The following is a 22,891-nucleotide window of genomic DNA, read 5'->3' on the forward strand; positions in this document are numbered from 1 at the left end:
CCACTTCTTAAAGGCAGTACATTTAATTTTATTCATTTTTTTAGTGCCTGTGTGGATCAAGTACTGAGCTGGATTTAGGAAAGAAACATAAGTCACTGTTATAAAAGTAACTTGTAGAATGTTTAAGAGGACACCCTGTTGTAAGAGGTGGCTTTTAAGAGGAACTTTACAGAGGCAGCATATTTGCTTAAAATAATAAACCTGGAAAGATCAGGAAGAGGAGGCAGGCAGGGCAAATGTGCTAATCACCTTTGACACCCTTCTCCCCACGCCATGATAAGGGGTAGGTTTGACCCTTAGAAACCACTGAAAAGTTTAAACAGGATGGCATGACAAACTCTGCATTTCACAAATATCACTGACATCAAGAATGGGTTGGAGGTGGCAAGATTGGAGGCAAGGGGACAGGTTAAGAGAACACTTACTAGAAAAATTTAACAGGAAAATGATGGCCTAAACAAGGCAGTACAATAAATAGAAGTCACGAGGAGATACTAAGAGATAGGATCAATGGGAGGTGAAGATTGTTCAGAGTTATGGAAGGAGTCGAGTCTATGGGTAAATCTCAGGTGTTTTTTGTTTTTTTTTTTTCCTTTCTTGAATGGTGGGAGAAATGATGGCATAATTCAAACACAGGAAAAACTAGGAAGAGAAGCAGTAAGTTCAGTTTGGAATCTGGTTTGAAGTGCCTATGGGACTCTTGGAATGCTTTTCTACCACATCACTATATACTTGCTTCAGGTTTTTGTGTAAATGTCACCTTAGTGACAAAAAAGAAAAAGCAGCCTTTTTTGAAAAACTACCTTCTCAAAGTTTCCCTTATCCTTCCTTGCCTTAAGTTTTCTCTGTAATGCTTAAATTCACTTAGTCGCTTTGCTTATCTATTTAGGATATAAGCTCTAGGAGGGCAGAGATTATTGTCTGTTAGGTTCATTGCTATATCCCCAATGCTGAGAACAAACCCTGACATAAAGCTGATGCTCAAAAAAAAAAAAATTGAATGAGTGAGTGAGTCTCCAGAAGAACGTTTCTTAGGCGATTGTGCATATAACTCTGAAGTTCAGGATAAAGTATTTGACTGTGGATAGTAATACACAAGATGTTAGCATATAGGCAGACCTGAAATCATGGACCAAAAAAAGAAAACTAGGAAATTTTAGTGAAACTAGAAATAAAAAGGACCAAGCATCCAAGCATAAGGAAAGAGCAATATTTAATCTCTTTAAATGCTACCTGACTCTGTATTATGATAAACCACAGCTATTTATAGATTTCAACAATTAATATGCCAGGTCATTATTTTTCCTTTTACACATCTCTCTAGTGTACTAGAGATATACATGTAGAATAGTTAAAGTGTTGATTTCATAGAAAGCTGAATTTTTTTACGTTTTTGAGAAAAATTTCTAAGTTGGAGAGCAAAAGCCAAATTAATTTTATATATGTATTTTTTATTGGAGTATAATTGCTTTACAATGTGTTAGTTTCTGCTGTACAACAAACTGAATCAACTGTATGTATACATATATTCCCTCCTTCTTAGACCTCCCTCCCACTCCACCCCTCACCCCACCCATCTATGTGTATATTAGTCGCTCAGTCGTGCCAAACTCTTTGTGACCCCATGGACTGCAGCCCACCAGGCTCCTCTGTCCATGGGATTTTCCAGGCAAAGATACTGGAGTGGGTTTGCCATGTCCTTCTCCAGGGGATCTCCCCAACCCAGGGATTGAACCTGGGTCTCCTGCACTGCAGGCAAATTCTTCACCAACTGAGCTACCAGGGAAGCCCCACCCATCTAGCTCATCAAATTAGTGTATGAAAAGTTTGTTTTTAAAGAAGAAATGTTAGAAGGTAATGATTGAATTTATTAAGGGATTTTTTTTTTGTTTGTTTCTGGATTCCCAGAGTACAGGAATTATTAGCAAGCTCTGTTTCCTTCAGGCCGAAAGGTTGCTGCTATAGGGCCCTTGTTGTTTAGTCACTAAGTGGTGTCTGACTCTTTGCAACTCTTTGGACTGTAGCACACCAGGCTTCGCTGTCCTTCACCATCCTCTGGAGTTTGCGTATCTTTGATTTCCCTCATCACTTCCTCTTCTATTCCCTGAAGAACCACAAGTGTCAGGATTGTGGCATAAATTTTGCAAAGTTTTTTTATATCTGTTTTAAAAGTTGATTTTGATCAGCCTATAATTTTGTCGATACACATTTTTCAGTAAATGAGCTCCAAATTAGTGACAAGAATTTAAAATGGGATGTAAAAAGCAATTAAAAAAATAAATTTCAGATAAAAATTTTAAAGCCCTAAATAGTTTTCTTTAATGTCAGCATATTTTAAACTTTGTGCTGTGATTCAGTTTAATAATTTTAAGAGATTTAGTCATTTAGAAAAGTGTTATTGAAGATTTTCTTAATGTGTTATGTATTTTACTGATAGAATACTCAATGCAGAAGTTCAGTATAAAAGTGTTATGGAAAAGTCAAAATGATTTCTGATGGAGTTGAGATGCAAATATAATATTTTTGTGTATCAAGGATGCCTTGCTGCTGCTGCTGCTAAGTCACTTCAGTCGTGTCCGATTCTGTGCGACCCCATAGACGGCAGCCCACCAGGCTCCCCCGTCCCTGGGATTCTCCAGGCAAGAGCACTGGAGTGGGTTGCCATTTCCTTCTCCAATGCATGAAAGTGAAAAGTGAAAGTGAAGTCGCTCAATCGTGTCCGACTCTTCGAGACCCCATGGACTGCAGCCTACCAGGCTCCTCCGCCATGGGATTTTCCAGGCAAGAGTACTAAAGTGGGGTGCCATTGCCTTCTCCAAGGATGCCTTACTTAGAAAAAATTCAAAGTTAGCAATGCATCTCATTAAGACATTGGAGAACAAAATCTCTGGTAATGGTCTAGAACAACTTGAGTTACTTAACATTATCAAGTAGCAGGTAAACTTAACTAGAAATAAAAAAGAAATTGGCTAAGTTCAGGAAGGAGATAGTTAAATTAGAAAGACTATGAAAAAGTATTGGCAAAAGATATTTTGTTAAGCTGAAGTGGAAAAGATAAAATCTCATTCATCGTATTTCTTTATATGGCAAGAATTCTTCCTTTTTAGGGAATATATGTTCTTTGTGGATTTCCCAAGTATACTAATTGAAAGATAGCCCATTTATTTTGTAGTATTTAATTTCTCTATCTTAAGAAACATGTTAGTATATTCTGTTGTAGTAAATAACACTGGGAATGAAACTGGAATATTGTGAATTCATTCGTTTAAATTTAGAAGTGTTTCCTCAAGGAAAATCCACTTTTGTGTGCAACTCTTTAGTTGCATACAAATTTGACGCTAACACTTTTACTTCTGACAGGGACTATTTTAATTCTATCACAATTGACGTCAATGTAGGAATTTTCTAGATGCCAGTTGCTTAAGATCATGACATTTATGATAAAGTGTAGGGATTTGGATTCCCCGTCTTCTTTCAAGTTTCCTTTCCTTCACCCTTTAACATTTCCCACATTTTTTAGAATTTCTATTTTTCTATAGCATAGGAGATATAGAGGACAAAGAGCTCATTTCAATTTAGGCTGCCACATTTGGTTTGAAAACACCCAGTACTGAGGCAAGGCAGTATCTGCCAGACAGCAAATACAGGAGAACAATGTCTTTGCAGCCACATTGCCTGACTATGCACGGGGTTGGTGCCACTTTCACAACTCCAAGAATGGACAACCTGTTAAAAGTCACCATGTGCTTATTAAAGCCCAGACCTATGGGAAGTGCTTTAAAAGGAATTATTTAGATCTTTGAAGATAACTGGGAGAAAGGCTTTGTTATTACTATTTTCAGATAAGAAAACTGAACTTGTTGTTGTTCAGTTACTAAGTTGTGTCCGACTCTGCAACCCAATGGACTGCAGCACACTAGGCCTCCCTGTCCTTCATTTTCTCCCAGAGTTTACTCAGGTTTATTTCCATGGAGTTGGTGATGCCATCCAACCATCTCATCCTCTGTTGCCCTGAAGTTAAAAGAGGTTAAATAATTTGTCCAAAATCACATAGCCAGCAGCTGTGGTAAGGTGCCCAGTAAAGCAACTCCCTAAAAAAATATAAGAATGGTAGTCCATCCCTCAGTTTTCTGTTTGGAGTAGGTCAAATGTATCTAGAAATACAAAGAAAGAAAAAAATAATAGCACTAAATTTTAAAATTGGTCAAAGTTTGTACAATCATTTTGTATGTTTTTTATTTACCTACCACTTATTTTTCATCTCTGGTAAAAAGTCAGAACTCAATCATATGGCATTCTAATCTGGAATATAGTTGAGGATTAGAAAGTATACAGAAACTATTGCAAGTCTACATGTTAAAACCAAGCCTCACAAACTCAGCATCTGTGTATTATTTCACATTTAGTTGTAGCAAGCTTGTTTTTTAAGAAGTGTTAAGCATACTATGTTAATATGTATGCATTATTCTAACATAGTAGCATCTTAAGTAGCAGAAATTATGCTACTCTTGAGTATGTAAAGATTAATTAAGAAATGTGTCCATGCCTTTATTCAGCAAATTAGATATCAAGGAGAAATGACCACAAGTGGCTAAACTGACAGGGAGGTGACTGCGGTGAGAAGTGACAGCTCAGGTAGAGTCCGGATTGCCATCAGAAGAAAAAAATCCAGGGCTTACAGGCTTTCACAGGGGCCTGAGGATATTACTGTGTTATAATAACTATTGTACATATTGAGGAAAGGATTGAATTCTATTCCATGCATTACATTCAGAAGTCAAGGAAATATAATGTCTTTCAAAATTGTCCTCCAAAATCATTAAAAGATAGTCAAAAAAATCTTCATCCATCTGCCATACTTAGATCACATTTCCAGATAGCCAGAGTTTTACCATAATAGTCTTAATGAGAAAACTTAAATAATTGTTGAAAGATGAATACTTGTTAAGGAAAAAAATTCCAATAGGTTTTAGTTGTAAAATTTATTCAGAAGTAGGAAGTTCTCTGAGTTCAAGTCTAAGTTCCAGAAGTTTTGTGTCTGGGATTTTTCATCAAGTTCTAGTGTAAAACATCTACTAGAATTTTTTTTTTAAACTAGTGTGAAAAATTGCTCTGTGGATATAAAACATTTTAATCTTGTGTTTCAACTGATTGATCCCATGACCATAATGAAGATTTTTTTCTTCTTCTCCAAGTAATTGTAGAGGGCACTTTTTTGGGGGGGGGGGGGCGATGAAATAGAGAAGAGGAAGATTGAAAATACATTGCAATGCATGACTCTGAATCACTTTGAATCATAAAAGGTTAATCAGTGCTGTATGGAAACTTATATCATCTGATCTACCTCATTTCATGATAGGAATGTAAACTGAGACAGCTGAGGCCTATGGAGGGTTGGTAACTTGCTCAAATTCCCACAGACAAGAGTTTTTCATAGGGTCTAGATTCCTGTTTGATCCATCCTGTTCCAATCTCTTACTCATTTTCTTGTCATCAGTGTATATTGGGAGGAAGTTGGGCTAAGTGAACAAAGAACTATATGGGATTCTAAAATGCTTTAAACCCTCCTTTATCAGAATTCTTCATCTTGAGGCAAGACAGTTTCTCAGCAGCATCACTGAGACTCAAACCCAGCTTTGAAGTCAGTTTGTCTGTTCTTTGTTCATCTTCTGCTAGAGAAAGACTCAGCCTCGTGCCTTGATTCTTCTAAGAACCAATTCATTCAAAAGAATGTGTTCTTCCAATTGGTTGTCAGTTCATTCTTCTGACAGCCACTTACTAAGTATTAACACCTAATGTGTGCCAGCCCCCAAGGTCATGAGGTGAATAGAGAAGATCATAGTTCTTCTTTTCTGGGGACAACCCAGTCTAGGATTGGAACAGACTGAAAGAAACTAGAACTTTTTGAAACCAATGAGAAAATTTGCTCTGTGGATATAAAACCTTTTAATCTTGTGTTTCAACTCATTGATCCTATGAGCATAATTTAGAGGAGTTTTTTTGTTTTTGTTTTTGTTTTCCTAGCACTGCAGTAGATACAGGAATCAGAACTGTGCGGGAATCTGGGAACTCAGTGCTGTTAATTCAGCCTGTCTTCACTGAGGAGGTGCTCTCGGAGCTTAAATTGCTAGATTCCACAAGCTCACACTGATCCTGCATTAGTCTCTAGAGAAATGAGGCAAAGAGAACTGAAAGCATTCCTCTCAGATTTACTTGGTAAAATGTTTTTCTTCTAAATAGTGGTCCTCTGTAATCTCTAAGCTCTCTAGATGTTAAATATTTACAGTAAAGAGTCAACAAACCTGAGAAGAGACATCATGGAGCAAAAAGGTTATGCTGCCGCCTGCTCTCAAAAAGAAGCGAAAAAGGCATCAGTAGAATCAAAAACACAGACAGGACCATGACTGAAAAGAACAGAAAGATTCCAGAACCTTTGTATTGTCCTTATTTTTATTATCTCCTCTTTCTCTCTCATCACTTAATAGTTAAACCAAAAAAGAGGGCTTGCTGCTTTTTGCAGGACAGCAAGGAAGTGGACAGTGAGCGGAGGCAGCAGGACATGATGTCCTACTCACAGCCATTCCTGGAAAAGAGGATGTCCAGGGGAGAGTGGGTGCTGGTGACCACCTCAGGGAAAGGGAAACAGGCTTCTGGGCCGGCAGTCAAGTGGGAAGCGATTGAGAGCTGACTTGGGCCTGAAGAAAGCCCTGAGGCTGGACAGCAGGAAGACCTGGGGTCTTTCCTATCTCTGTATTTTTCACCATTTTATCCTTAATATAAAATTCAGGAAAATAACCTTCATAAATAATAACAACTTCTCTCTGAAGTAGTTCATTTTACTAAATGATCATCGTGGATCGGGTTGTGATGGAAGGAAATTTTCTGCAGAAAGGAGGAAAGAACAAAATATATTTTATGAGGAGGAATGAACTCTGGGAATAGTTCTCTGACCCTTTGTGTCTTAGCGATATTCTCAGCCTGGGTGAGAGGAAATGGAACAAAGTGCGGAATGTGGGGAAGTGGGAAGAGCTGAGACACAATTCATTCTCTGCCTCATTAAATGAAGTCATGTATCTTTAAGAAATGAGTCTGTTATCACTATAGGAAATTTCTCACTCTGGGCGTAACTCCTTGCCTAGAACTTAATAAGTGTTAGAATTTTTCTGCCTTTCTGGAATCATTTTCACCCTTATCTTGGACTCTCTCTGGGTCACCGTAAAATATAGTGTGGAATGGTATGAGTTCACAGGAAATGTGGAGAAAGATCTGGCCTTTTTATAATAATTTGTTGTAGATGTTAAAGCTCTTGGATTTGCATTTGATGTATGGGTTCACATATATCCTTCTAAATGAATTAGAAACTTTAATTGTCAGAATCAAGAAAGTCAGACAACCAGATTTTATACTTGAGAGTATAAAAAGGATTTTGCTTACCAAAAATGACGACATAATTTACACACTATTTGCTATAGTTACCAAGGTTGTATATCAGCATTTGCAAAAACACTGCCTTTCTGAATAACTGTGAATCACAGAAGAAGGCATCTATGCTGTTCTCAGAGGACGCTGGCAGTGGTGGGGCAGACGTGAGAACTGGCCTATGAATCAGATCGGAATGTGCCCAGGCCCAACCAGTTGGTTGTGTGACTTGAAATCATTTCATCCTTTTGAACCTCCATATCTTCATCAGTAGATTGAGCAAAGATGTGTGGCTCTTGATTTCCTGGCCCCCTTTGTAGATCCCTGACTTTACCTGCTGCAGTAGCAGTAATTGTTATTTTTAAAAGTCGTATCTTTCCAGCAAAATAAATCTGCAGTGACTCCAGGTTTAAAAAGAATCTATTTTGCACCATATTCCGCAAGCTGCCAAATTTGGGGTTTGGCCGACTGCTAAAGAGAGCAGCCTGCTAGAAGGAGCAAATTCCAGAGCAGAGGGTCATTTTTTAGAATCCTTTGCCAAATACTCCCATATTTTCAAAGTTGTTGGGGGCCTTAAAACTTGAGCATTAGGAGAGAAACAATTGTTTAAAACACTCGGTGTATAGGTACACAAAAATGTTGAACTTTACAAATGTTTTCGAATAGTTCACTACATTCCAATGACATGCCAAGTTGCACAGTCCTGCCACTTCCCTCCTTGTTATTTTTCCTACCCTATCTACTTTGCTTGCTGTCCCAAAGAACTAGGTAATGAGAAAACACAGGCAGGTCTTTATTTTTACTGGAATGTTTTTGCAGTTTGGCAAGTGGTTCTTAAACCAAGCAGCACAATAAAATCAACTAGGGAGTTTTAAAATCACATGATGACTGGGCCCCACCCCCAGGTAATTAAGTCAGAATATTTGAGGGAAGGAATCCAAGCATTTGTACATTTCAAAAAAAGCTCCCCAGGTCTTTCTTACCTGCAACCAGGTTGTCTTGGCCCTTTAGTAGGCCAGCTGGCCTTAAAGTGTTCTATGACCACAGTACGAGTCAGCATCTGGCTAGAACAAGAGGTGGAGCTTACAAGAAATTGTGAAAGTGTAGATCCCCACTCCTGAAAAGACAACTTTAAAAAGTTGATGAGGGGAGTGTATTTCTTTAGTGCCTCATTGTGGGATTTGACTATTCCTTTAGGTATAATATTTTGACTTACTATAATAAATTCACCATTAGGACTGATAGTGAATAATTTGTAAATATTAATTGATGTACATATATTGCTCGATATAGTGAAGGGGGTTAAAAAAAAAAAACTCCTTGGAGGATGGAGCTTATAAATCTTGGGATTCAAGAATTATGTATGACAGAACAAGACAGCAAAAGCATATGTTGTACAGAGAGTGAAAACTAAAATCATTGGCAACAGGAAGATAGCACAACTATTTGGAATCACCTGAAAAAAATGGTATGTGAGTCTGGGTCACCTTCTGAATGTCTTCTTTCACTCAGTCAACAGGCAGCAATGAACATTAGCTCTTAGCTAGAAAATCTTAGCTCTACCATAGATGGACTCTGTGACCTTGGGCAAATCATGTTACCTTTATAATCCTCAAATTCAGATTTATGAGCTTTAATCTGTTACAGTGGAAAAAATGCTAAAACATTCCTCATAGAGTTGCAAAGAATAAATAACATGATTTAAGCAAAATGCTTAGAAATTAATAAAAGCTTTATTTAACTGAATTTTATTCCTCCTTCTTATTGCATCTTCTGGACATGTATACCACTAGGGCACCAGATCAGCCATGGGAATATGGGGCAAAAGAAATGCCTGAAGCTTCTTCGTACTGTAAATCCCTACGATTTGTCAAAGATGGTGCTATCAACAGAAAAAGTAGACCCACTCTGTTCAGTTACCCTCAGCAAGAGACAGGCTAGCCAGATCATTCTCAGTCTTTATAATATTTGTATTTATTTTATATTAGGATACATACTGCATGTCTCACATCACTGCACAGAGGATGGAGGTGAGGACTGTACTTTTGAAAGTGATACAATAAGAGGAACATAGAAAAGCGCTTTTCAGTGCGTGCCAGGAAGAGCAACCCCTTCAAGGACACCACTGTGTGCACCCACAGAACCATAACCACCCATTTAGGGGGTCCTCACTCTGTGTACTTGAGCCACAAAAACTCGTGCAGCCCTGCAGTGCTGAGATTGGATTTATATCAGCCATGACCCACCATTAAACTTCCAATCAAGTAAGTGAAATGAAAGTCACTGAGTTGTGTCCAACTCTTTGTGACCCCATATAGGCCATGGAATTCTCCAGGCCAGAATACTGGAGGGGTAGCCTTTCCCTTCTCCAGGCGATCTTCCCAACCCAGGGATTGAACCCAGGTCTCCTGCATTGCAGGTGGATTCTTTACCAACTGAGCCATCAGGGAAGCCTAGGCAATCAAGTAAAATTAATGTTACTTCTTAGGTTGAACGGTAGGTGTTGTCTTTCCTTCCATTTGGTCACCTTAATTCCTGTGGTACCTGTTAATGATTATTTGAATATCATTATTCCACTGCCCAGCTTTCTTTGGCTGACTGTTTCAGCTGAATGTAAGTCATAAACCATAATCTCTTGCTATTTCTATGTCATTTGCAAACAACAGAAAGCGACTCTGGTAATATAAGCAACAAAGAAATATTTTAAAAGATGAGGTCTCAGATAGGAAGAAAAAGAGGAACACATAGTCAAATCCCTATAGTCAAATACAGAAATGTCTGTGTAGGACAAAGCAGTTGATGGAATTGCCACCCCCAGAAAGCCACCACAAATCCACTGAATGTAAAACTCAATCAGATACACATATGGCTGATTCATGTTGCTGTATAGTAGAAACTAATACAACATTGTAAATCAATTATGCTCCAATTTTTAGAAAACAACTCAAACAGAGCTTCTGAGAATACTCTATGTGCAGGAACATCAGATTAGCCATGCAAAGCTCATAGGTTCACCTTCTGTGGATGAGGAGGCAGGATGAAGTACTAGTCCATACTCCTATCTTCATCTCCTCTGTATCCTGAAATTCCACACCTTCCCCAATGAGGAAAAGTGTGTGTATGCTGGAGAGTAAAAATAAAATAGCCACTAAACATTCTAGAACAGTAGGAATAGGAGAATTAACATTTACTAAGTCCCATGCAAGGCAGCCTCTATACCATGTTAGGGGCGCGGGCCTGCAGCCAGACTGTCATTGTTCAGACCCCAACTCAGCCACCTGCTGGAAGGAGCAGGGGTCGTGCTGAGCCTGGAACCTACGTCAGTCTGACTGTAGGGCCTGCTGTCCCAACACTGGTTCATCCAATCCAGTAAGTTTTAACTCTTACATTCTTCATCACAGTAGAGATGCTAATTAGTTAGGGAAAACTTTAGGAAGCCTGCATCCCTTTCAGGCTTCATATCTTCTTAGGAAAAAATAAATTACCTAACCATAGTTATGGTACATATATATAATGGACTATTCAGTTCAGTTCAGTCGCTCAGTTGTGTCCGACTCTTTGTGACCCCATGAATCTCAGCACGCCAGGCCTCCCTGTCCATCACCAACTCCCGGAGTTCACTCAGACTCACATCCATCGAGTCAGTGATGCCATTCAGCCATCTCATCCTCTGTCATCCCCTTTTTCTCCTGCCCCTAATCCCTCCCAGCATCAAAGTCTTTTCCAATGAGTCAACTCTTCGCATGAGGTGGCCGAAGTACTGGAGTTTCAGCTTTAGCATCATTCCTTCCAAAGAAATCCCAGGGTTGATCTCCTTCAGAATGGACTGGTTGGATCTCCTTGCAGTCCAAGGGACTCTAACGAGCCTTCTCCAACACCACAGCTCAAAAGCATCAATTCTTCGGCGCTCAGCCTTCTTCACAGTCCAACTCATATCCATACATGACTACTGGAAAAACCATAGCCTTGACTAGGTGGACTTTTGTTGGCAAAGTAATGTCTCTGCTTTTGAATATACTATCTAGGTTGGTCATAACTTTTCTTCCAAGGAGTAAGCGTCTTTTAATTTCATGGCTGCAATCAACATCTGCAGTGATTTTGGAGCCCCCCAAAATAAAGTCTGACACTGTTTCCACTGTTTCCCCATCTATTTCCCATGAAGTGATGGGACCGGATGCCATGATCTTAGTTTTCTGAATGTTGAGCTTTAAGCCAACTTTTTCACTCTCCTCTTTCACTTTCATCAAGAGGCTTTTTAGTTCCTCTTCACTTTCTGCCATAAGGGTGGTGTCATCTGCATATCTGAGGTTATGATATTTCTCCCAGCAGTCTTGATTCCAGCTTGTGCTCTTCCAGTCCAGTGTTTCTCATGATGTACTCTACATACAAGTTAAATAAGCAGGGTGACAATATACAGCCTTGACGTACTCCTTTTCCTATTTGGAACAAGTCTGTTGTTCCATGTCCAGTTCTAACTGTTGCTTCCTGACCTGCATACAGATTTCTCAAGAGGCAGGTTAGGTGGTCTGGTATTCCCATCTCTTTCAGAATTTTCTACAGTTTATTGTGATCCACACAGTCAAAGGCTTTGGCATAGTCAATAAAGCAGAAATAGATGTTTTTCTGGAACTCTCTTACTTTTTCCATGATTCAGCGGATGTTGGCAATTTGATCTCTGGTTCCTCTGCCTTTTCTAAAACCAGCTCACAGGACGTTCACAGTTCACGTATTGCTGAAACCTGGCTTGGATTACACAGCCATAAAAAGGAATGAATTTGAGTCGGTTCTAGTGAGATAGATGAACTTAGAGCCTGTTATACAAAGTAAAGTAAGTCAGAAAAAGAAAAATAAATATTGTATATTAACACATATATATGAAATCTAGAAAAATGGTGCTGATAAACCTATTTGCAGGGCAGGAACAGAGACACAGTCATAGAGAGCAGACTTGTAGACACAGCGGGGAAGGAGAGGGTGGGACAAATTGAGAGAGTAGCTTTGAAACATGCATTACCGTGTGTGAAATAGATGGCTAGTGGGAAGTTGCTAAATAGCACAGGAAGCTCAGTTTGGTGCTCTGTGACAACCTAGAGGGGTGGGATGGGGTGGGGGTGGTAGGAGGGAGGTTCAAGGGTGAGGAGATATAAGTATACTTATGGCTGATTTACAAAGCTGTATGGCAGAAACCAACACAACACTGTAAAGCAATTATCCTCCTATTAAAAATAAAATTAAAATTCTTTTTTAAAAACTAGTGCCAATACTTGGCACTTTTTTTTTCTTTTATGTAACTACTTCCATTAAATCTTGACTTCAGTTTGCTCTTGGGCTCCTGATTTGGGGATGGATGTCTCATTCACCAGTAAGAACCTAAGAACCAGTTCTGTTGTTAGATTTTAAATGGTGGCTTATTGAAGTAGTCCAGGGATCACTAAATTTTTAGACTGGGAAATTCTGAGCAGGAGATTCAGCATTGGTCCTGAAGAACAGCGCGAGTTCGGGAGACTCAGGGAGCACCTGGCTTCTACAGTGACAATCTTCTTGAGGCCACCCCGGGCCTCTTGAGGCTCTTATCGCTGCTTTTCTCCAGCTGACATTTGGCTGTGGAAGGAAATGGAAGTCAGGAGAGAGGAAGATGATGCTGTACCTCCTTACTCCAAACACACACTTGTCCTTATTTCAACAATGTTTTCCGATCCAACTGTCAAACTTCAAGCATGAAAAAGAAGGAACTAGCAAACATAACCAGATTTCCTCTTGGACACCAAATGCTAGGGCTTACCAGGTGGGGCAGCGGTAAAGAATCTGCCTGCTAGTGCAGGACATGCAGGTTAAATCCCTGGGTCAGGAAGATCCCCCGGCAGAGGATATGGTAACCCACTGTAGTATTCTTGCCTGGGAAATAGCATCGATAGAGGAGCCTAGAGGGCTACAGTCCATGGGGTCACAAAGAATCGGCCATGACTGAGCAATTGAGCATGCGCCAGATGCAGAGCAGAGGAGGTTACAGAAATTCTAAAGAACAAAACTCACCAGGGTTTTTACTCTCCTGTGGTTAAACCTCAATTTGGAGGTGGGCACGCATGCATGCATGCTCAGATGATAAGTCCAATTCTTTTTAACCCCATGGACTGTAGCCTACTAGGCTCCCCTGTCCATGGGATTTCTCAGGCAAGAATAGTGGAATGGGTTGCCATTTCCTCCTCCAGGGGAGCTTCCTGACCCAGGGATTGAATGTGCATCTCCTGCATTGGCAGGAGGATTCTTTACCACTGAGCTACCTGGTGAGCCAATGTTAAAATATAAATCATATAGCAAGTGCTTCTCTTCCTAACGTTGTCAGATTTAGGGGCTGGAAGGAAGAGCGAACATGACAAACTTATTCTAAATGACTATTCATGCTGACCTGAAATTCAAAGTTAACTGACTGTCTAGCAGCCCTTTTCTCCTTCCCTCAATCTTTCCCAGCATCAGAGTTTTTTTTCCAATGAGTTGGCTGTTTACATCAGGTGACCAAAATACTATAAGAGGTGTCCAAAGATTCGGACACGACTGGGTAACTGAACAACAACAACTAGCAACCCCACACCCCCATGTTCATCTCTTCAGTACCACTGGCTGTGACTGGCTTCGGTCAGAGAGATCTTTGCTGAGTGGAGATTGAAAGGAGCACGGGTAGGTGTATTCCTGTCCAGGACTGGGTTTGGCTCTAGTTTTAGAGCCTTTGTTGAAAGAATGGAGAAGGGCTGATCTCATCTGTGTTTGAAAAACATTGACCTAAACCTTTCAATAATAACACTGAATGTAAATAAATATCTACTTAACTATCATCTCTTCCAGATGATTCTAATATCCTAAAATAATAAGGTCATCACGTTCCTCAATTCAGTCACCTGAGATTGTTACTCCAGGGAGGTACCTAATTACAAGATGTCTTTACAGTAGTGGTAGTTATATGTTTATGATGCAATTTGATACTGTGAGGTTTTCTTACAAAATTCAATTGGTCATTACAAGTAGGTTTATAATCTTGGTAAATTAAGATTCATTTAAAATGTATCACCAAAATTAAGTCACAAAAACTCCATAAAGGCAGAAACAACATACAAAAGGAAGACAGTGTTAGGTGATAGTTAAGGATAAAAGCAATGGAATTATACCTCCTGGATTTAGTGTCTCCAAAAGGACATTTCAGTGATGCCTTCCATTTCCTCACCAATAAACTAAATGTCAACCCAATAGGGTTTTGGGTTTTTTTTGAGATTTTTGACACTTTTTATAATTCTTGATCCAGAATAAATGCTCAAGACATTTTACCTGTTTTAGATTCTATTGAAAATTTTTATCCTTGGGACTCAAAACATACCCATGAACAATGAGCACGTTTTCACTTCTGAAAAGAAACCCATGTGCCAGCAGAAGCAAAAATAGATGTCCTTGTTTTCAAATGAAGACGATTTCTTTATAGGAAAGATGATTATTAATGATGACTCATAGGCAGTTGAACATATCTGCTACTCATAGCAGGATCTTAAGCCATGAAGTTAGTGTTTATTTCTATTAATATAAAGGAATCATTCCTAAGTCATGGCGTAAAGTTTTCATCTCCAGCCCACCCCATAAACACACTGGAAACTGCCATTCCTTGGGAGGGATAGAGAAACTGGGGGCTATTGAAGGCACTGTTTTGTGAATCAGATAGGAAGGGCTCACTTGTAGGCTGAAATAAGACTTGACCCTTCCCTGGTGGCTCAGATGGTAAAGAATCCACCTGCAATGCAGGAGTTGTTCAATCACGCAGTCATGTCCAACTCTTTGCGACCCCATGGACTGCAGCATTTCCAGGCTTCCCTGTCCTTCACCATCTCCTGGAGCTTGCTCAAATTCTTGTCCATTGTGCAGTGCAGGAGACCTGAGTTCTACCCCTGTGTCAGGAAGATCCCCTGGAGAAGGGAATGGCAACTCACTCCAGTATTCTTGCCTGGGAAATCCTATGGACAGAGGAGCCTGGCAGGCTACAGTCTACGGGATTGCAAAGAGTTGGACACGACTGAGTGACTAAGCACATTGCACACCATCACCTGCCCTGCCATCTCTCTGAGACTAGGGTCCTGCTTGCAGAGAAAGGACTCTGAAGCCACTCCCAGAGAACTGGCAAAGCTTTTTCCAGTCTCCTCGTTTCTGGAAAGTGGTGTATTTATTCCCTCCCAGGCCTTTTCACTTTTATTCTGAATCACAGGAAAAATAATAATAGTAAAAATCTGTCTGTATTATGACTGGCTAAACAGATGGGGATTTTCTTCGAAGTAATATTTTCAAGAAATGTCACCTAGCAGCTGGATTCCTTTGCCTGTACGGAACTTGCTCCCTAAAAGCAAAAAGAAATGGAAGCACTTGGGGTGGTAAACTTGTGTCAGTTTGGAATCAGTTTGGAACAGTTTAAAACCTCTCAAATCCAGCACATTCTAAAGCTTTAAATGCTATCCACTAAGAAATCATATCTGAGGAATTTTTCCATTAAACATTTAGTCTGGTTCAAACCTAATAAGATGCTAATCTTTTCAAAACTTGTTTTCCCTTATTTGGCTTTCTTACTTTTTGTAAAAAGTCAGTAAGAGTTTAATATACCAGAACTGTTGAAAACACTGGGTGGAGTAGAATGTACCCTAAGCTTGGTTTCCAGAGAACTAGGTCCAAACCTGGATTCCATAACTAGGTAATTTTACAACCTTGGGCATCACTAAGCCATTGTGAACCTCTCTATAAAGTGAAAATAATGCCACCTGGAAATGTGCTGTGTGCTTAGTCGCTCAGTCATGTCCAACTCTTTGTGACCCCATGGACAGAGGAGCCTGACAGGCTCCATACAGTCCATGGGGATTGTACATTAAATTATGGAGCTTTTATGTAAGTATTCAGCTCATGTAGTAGGTGTTCAATAAATGTTAACATCTGTGGCCACAGAGGGGATCTGGTCACAAGCTTCATTAGAGCTTCTTCTTCAATTAAATGTGAAATGAATTTTAATAGCTTGAGAAGACAGACATCATTCTAGGGTAAGTAGCAGAAATGCAGAACTGTAGAACTGTGCTTTAGTTCACTGAAGATTAAAAACGATGCAAAATCAGAATAGCATTTATTTCATCTGCTAGAATCTTACCCTGTTTCTTCCCTTTCATTTGTTTAAGCATAGGACATTAGGATGGCACAGACATTTGAAGATCTAAACTATATGTAAATATGTGTGTGCATATTTTTAAAAGTTGTTCCAACTGTATTTGTGGCAGAGGTCAGCAACTTCTTTTCTGTAAGGAGACAGAGATAGTACAGTTTTATTCTTTGCAGTCCTCTTAGTCTCCTGAGTGAGAAACTAATTCTTTTTTTTTAATTTAATTATTTTTAAATTGAAGGATAATTGCTTTACAGAATTTTGTTGTTTTCTGTCAGAGTAAGGGACTGATTCTTAATCAGAATTACTTAATTCTGCCACTTTAGTGCAAAATTAGCCATAGAAAATAGTAAACTACAGAACGTGACTCCATTGCAATAAAACGTTATTTACAAAAACTGACGGTGGGGGAAATTTGGCCCGTAGGACAATTTGCTGATATTTGGCCTGGAGCATGATATGGAGTCCATTTCCATTTACAAATTAAGCATAATTAAGATAATTTATGGAGAAGGCAATGGCACCCCACTCCAGTACTCTTGCCTGGAAAATCCCCAAGGCTGAAGTCCATGGGGTCGCTGAGGGTCAGACTGAGCGACTTCACTTTCACTTTTCACTTTCAGGCTTTGGAGAAGGAAATGGCAACCCACTCCAGTGTTCTTGCCTGGAGAATCCCAGGGACAGGGGAGCCTGGTGGGCTGCCGTCTATGGGGTCGCACAGAGTCGGACACGACTGAAGCGACTTAGCAGCAAGATAACTTATCCAAGGAGAAAAATGTGTATGACTATATGTATATTCATATTCATAAGTTATTAATTCAGCAGTTTATATCATTAACCTTAGTATCTTTATTTTGCTAAATTTATTTCTTTAAAAGAGCATCATGTCTTGCTGAGTTTTAAAAAATAGCATGGTTCTTAAAGTAGATTCAGTTGAGAAGCTGGTACGTTATCATGCTGGAATCAGTTTGCATTTCACCATTGCTTTTTGAAGTGCTAACTGGAGCCATGTGTACTTGCGCAATAGGCTTTACTCTTTTCCTGTGGTAGACACATTTCAAAGTTGGACTCAAACCCATTACACAAATGTCCAGGACAGGATTTCCTTCTCCTGCACAAGAATATCTTGTGAATTTCCTGAGTAGTACATTCAAGCATAGCTTACCTGACAGCATCAGAGCCATTGTGTTCTAAGGAATTTCCTGCAGAGATTAAACTGGTTAGGCTTAGATCTGTGTTTTATAACTATATCCCATATTAACCTTTAACAATACTTTTAAGAATTTTTATGCGTGATTCCTTTATCCAGGAAGAGACTGAAAATAAGGAAATACCTAGACCATAAGAGAACTTTGAGAATTACAGAAGGCTATCACATTATCCCCTTTGGGCCATAATAATGAGAGGCCAATTCAATCTTCAGGGCCTTAACGATCATCCAGGACTAACATTCACATCATAAAGGCATCCAATCTCTCACCATTTAGAGATTCTAATTTTATAAATTCTAATTCTTTTGTATTTTGAGACTATCTGTGAATCAGAAGCTTTATGTAAAAGTAACAAGGTAAATACAGTTAGCTGTCAAAAGACCCCACAATATCAGTGTCTTAACACTGACTTTTCTTTCACATTTCTCAGTCCAGGGTGGGTGCAGTGACCCCACTGCGGCTTGTCCTGTGCGCTGGGGGGTGCATCCCTCTAAGATCACAGCAGAAAGAAAGACAAAGGTGTTGCTAGGAAACAGCACACCTGCTCTTCACTGCCTTGGCTGGAGGTGACACATTATCACGTCTTCTCATCATTGACCAGAACCAGCCCACATGACTCCCACCTCACTGCAAGGAGCACTAGGAAACAGGGAGACGCACATGGATATTTGGTGATAAATAGTGAGGCTTGACACAGAATAACATTTTAAAAATTAGGTTCTTATGCTGAGTTGAAAAATCAGTCAGATAAGGACTAATAAACTTATTATTTCACATTTATTTAGTTGGTTTTGACAAAGGCATAAGCTGATAGAATGCTTGCTAAATTCTCTGCTTGCTTTTCTACTTCTCTGTGGTATTTACAATTCTCTACCTCTTAATTTAGTGGACAAATAAAACCCTTGTCTAATTATGTAATCCTTAATATCTGTGTTATTAAATTGATACTTATGTATTTCTTTGTAGTGATAGCCTACCTTCTAAGTGTGTGTGTATCTTACTTCTCCAGTTATAATCAGTACAGGAACACAGTATCAATGTGTACTCAATAAATGTTGGATTATTTTATTAAGGTAATTTTGCATATACCAGTGAATATGGAGACATATTCAGTAAACTTTGGTATCATCAAGAGCATGAAGATTAAGAGTGACTGCCTGTAGTTTTCATTTCTAGATAGCTTAGGGAGTATTGTTTCTCAAAGTATATCCACTGAACTAGAAAGTCTATTGTGGAGTCAAGGAACCTATAGTAGTTAAAAAATGCTTTTAGGCAGCTTTTCCCCCCATTCTCAGTGAAAATGGTCCTTTTGAAATCCATTAGAAAGACTATTCTATTTGGGTGCTTGTTGCTGTAAGCAAATTAGCTTATACATAATTGATAAATGGAGCAATGAAGTCATTCAAACATGTCACTCTAATGCAGTTTTCCCCAGCACCTTAATGGGTATGCCACCAAGTACCAGCACCTGAATGCCAGTTACACTGGCACAGCGCACATGGACTAACACAATATGGACACAGTGCTCGTTCTCCTCACATGCTTCCTCTTGGCTTAGTTTTACCATATGTATGATTTCTTGGAAAAATTTATTACCTGGCTCGCCCCACACTAAGTTCATTTTCCCTTTGTTGCCATAACTCTGCAGCTTCAACCTTTTCTTACTCCCCTCCATGAAAGACCTATATGTAGTGTAGTATTTAATTGTTAGGAATTTAGCATGTCTTTAGAATTTTGTGCTATAATTTTTATTTGAGTTGCTATCGGTTTTGTTTGTGCTTTGGCCAAAAAAATGTGTAGCTTTTGAGTAAGCTGTCCAAAATCTATTTTTACTGCAAGCTCTCTTATTTTTACATTTGACTTTGTAGAGCACATGAGGTTGCTGTAGGAACGACTATGTTACATTATAGTAGAACCCAGGCCTGTGTTCTTACAACTTCAACTGCATATATTTTGTAGAATAAAGGATGTCAGTAACAAAATTGGCACTGCACCTACTTGAGAATTTGCCGTGTGGAGGCAGTTTTCTGACCTTTTATCCTTTATGTATGAAACTGCTCTAGCATTCCCAAATGGAGTTCATGCAGAGAATCTCACTTCAAACTCAGAGCAGTAGCGCTGGATCACTGTGAATGTTTCTACCTGAAGTCTTGGAAATTGAGGCTGAGAGATGTTCTGCCTAAGGGAGATCAGTGATATAGTTCTCACTATAATTAGATGTTCTACTCAAGTAACTATATTTTGAGCATCTATTTTATGCAAGGCACTGAAGATACAGAGATAAATAAGATGAAATCCAGCCCTCCTCCAGCCCACTTCCTCCCATTGATGTGGGCACCCTTTTCAGCTTGGGCTGGGTGGGGCCCAGAGAACTGCCTCTATCCCAGAGAGGCAAAGACATTGCTACTTTCTTAGAAGAGCTGACAACTGAGTACCCTGGCGGCTCTGTGCAAGGCGTAGGACACTTGGGTGGCTCCTGGCTAAGGGGCCTTCGCCTGTTGCCAGCTGGAAGCCTGTCGCTTGATTCTATTTCCTCACCAGTCCCTGTTCTAGCCTCTACCCTTGACCTTGACCTATCCAGTGCAAACAACTCCAAGACTGCAGAAGTCCTGTTGCCTCTTATCTTTCTGCCTCGTATGACCAATAACTTCATCCACAGGTGCATAGTGAAGATGGATAATCATTGCTTCATGTTCCTCATCTGAGGCAGTTGACAGGGAATTCAAATAAGAGCAAGGAAATTGTTTACTCCTCTGGGTCCCATCAGTAAACTAGTCATGGTATCCTATCCAAGGGATTTCAACTGCTTGGGCCTCAGTGTCTTCACCATTTAAGTATACTTTCTAATGACATAGCCTACATGAGGCCTTTTCCAACTTTAGCCTTCTGAGACTCCTCAAGGATACACTTGGGTATTTTCAGTGTGTGCTCAAAGGAGGGCTCCAAGGAACCAGGTACACAGAGCTTTATGGAGAGAGAGGACTTGCTGGTGCCCTGACTTTCCTGAGATGGTTCTGTATCTTAGACAAGCCTCAGAGCTATTTATAGACTGAATGATCACCATGGTGGCACCTGATATGTATGGGATATTTAAACATTTTAAGTGATTTCCCTGGTAACTTAGCAAAGAATCTGCCTGCAATGCAGAAGACCAGGGTCCGTTCCCTGGGTTGGGAAGATCCCCTGGAGAAGGAAATGGTTACCTACTCCAGTATTCTTGCCTGGAGAATTCCACGGGCAGAGGAGCCTGGTGGGCTATAGTCCATGGAATCACAAAGAACTGGACACAATTGAGCAACTAACACTCTCAAATGATCATGGATTTTTAAAAACCCATTATAGAAAGAATGGAGCTATTTAAGATACAAAGACAGTAATAAAGAAGATAACTATGTTTGAAGGCAATTCAAATTTTTTTAATGAATAAAATATTGGAAAAGATAATCATTTTCAAAATTAATGAAAAGGCTCTACAATATTCATATTACTATCAATTTCATTACTTGATTTGTTGTGTTGTTTAGTCACTAAGTTTTGTCTGAATTTTTTGCGATCCCACAGACTGTAGCCTGCTAGGCTCCTCTGTCCATGGAGTTCTCCAGGCAAGAATACTGGAGTGAGTTGCCATGCCCTCCTCCAGGGGATCTTCCCCACCCAGGGATCGACCTCAGGTCTCCTGCATTGGCAGGCAGATTCTTTACCACTGAGCCACCAGGGAAGCTCCTCATTACCTGATTACAGATATATAAATCCTAAATGTATGTGTTTAGAGTGAATGACATTTAAGGTTATCTTATTCTCTCTGACACCCCAGTCTTTTTCTGCTTTAGGAAAATGGAGGTCACCTACGTTCTGAGATCTCTTCTAGTTGTAGTTTTGATTCCATGATCCTACTTAGGCAAAAGCCACAACACATTTAATGTTTATTTACTTGGTCAATGTTTAGCCTGTGGTTGGGCATTTAAATATCCCAATGAAGACTGAAAACAGCAGAGCAGAGAATGGTGAAACACAGACAGGGGAAGAGAAATAATTGTAAACCAGGGGAAAACAAGGGGAAAGATGGAACAGTGCTTTTACCATTTCTTTTTAATTTCTCCCACATACTTAGAAAGTAGAATAGGTTTTTGTATGCTAGTAGTAGTCTTATAAATGAATTAAACATATCATCAGCACTTACCAATTTATTTCACAAGTATACAAAGTCAGGTAAATGTGTTCTACATTGCCCAAGAGATGGTATGTCATATGTTTGAGAAGTTGTAGCTTGAAGTAAATGTACCCTATCTTAAGAGTGCTATATTTGTTTTATATTCTCATACTTAATGATCTGTGACCTAATTTCTTTCAGCCCTAACCATGCTTATTCTATGGGTTTAAAAGAAGAAAGAAAAACTCTACATATACACAATTATACATCACACATCAGAGAAATTAAATATGGAAATACATTTAAATATGTTCGTGGTTCATCCAGATTTTAGTATCTATCCTTCATCATGTTTCATTTTGTCTCCCATCAAAGACAAAATAGCTGGGAAGGTTTTTTCTCTTAATGGGCTGATAAGTAACCAAGTAAAACATATTGTACTTTTACCCAATGCTAGTGGCAGGAAGCCCAATTTGTGGAATTCCCAATTACACAATCCTATATTAGCCACCAAAGAGAAAGGTTTTTTTAAATGTTTAAATAGGAAAAACAAGGACCTAGTATTCTTTAAAAAAGCAAATCTGACAAAGGGTACAGGGGCTCAGAGGGTAAAGAATCTGTCTGCAATGCAGGAGACACAGGAGACAAAGGTCCAGTCCCTGGAGGGAAATGGCAACCCACTCCAGCATCCTAGCCTGAAAAATCCCATGGACAGAGGAGCGTGTCAGGCTACACAGTCCAAAGGATCACGAAGAGTTGACCATGACTGGGTGCCTAAGCTCACACGTGCACACACACACACATACACACAGGAACTCTATTATTTGTTCTAAACACATATGAATCTACAATTACATCAAAACATAAAATTGAATTTGAAAAATACATTGTTTATGGTTATGGTGGTGTGGACTAAAAAAAGTCAGCTGCTCTATCAGTAAA

At 39.4% G+C, this 22,891-nt stretch overlaps 1 protein-coding gene across 2 annotated transcripts in view; it reads left to right on the forward strand.

Annotated features, from left to right (window-relative positions):
• The window catches only part of ITGA1 (integrin subunit alpha 1), a 169,980-nt gene that overhangs the window by 18,604 nt on the left and 128,485 nt on the right, over positions 1–22,891 (forward strand). The gene's annotated exons all lie outside the window — the stretch shown is intronic.

The sequence above is a fragment of the Oryx dammah genome, unplaced genomic scaffold (assembly GCF_014754425.2).
Source record: "Oryx dammah isolate SB20612 unplaced genomic scaffold, SCBI_Odam_1.1 HiC_scaffold_20, whole genome shotgun sequence".
In the NCBI taxonomy this organism is placed as follows: Eukaryota; Metazoa; Chordata; class Mammalia; order Artiodactyla; family Bovidae; genus Oryx; species Oryx dammah.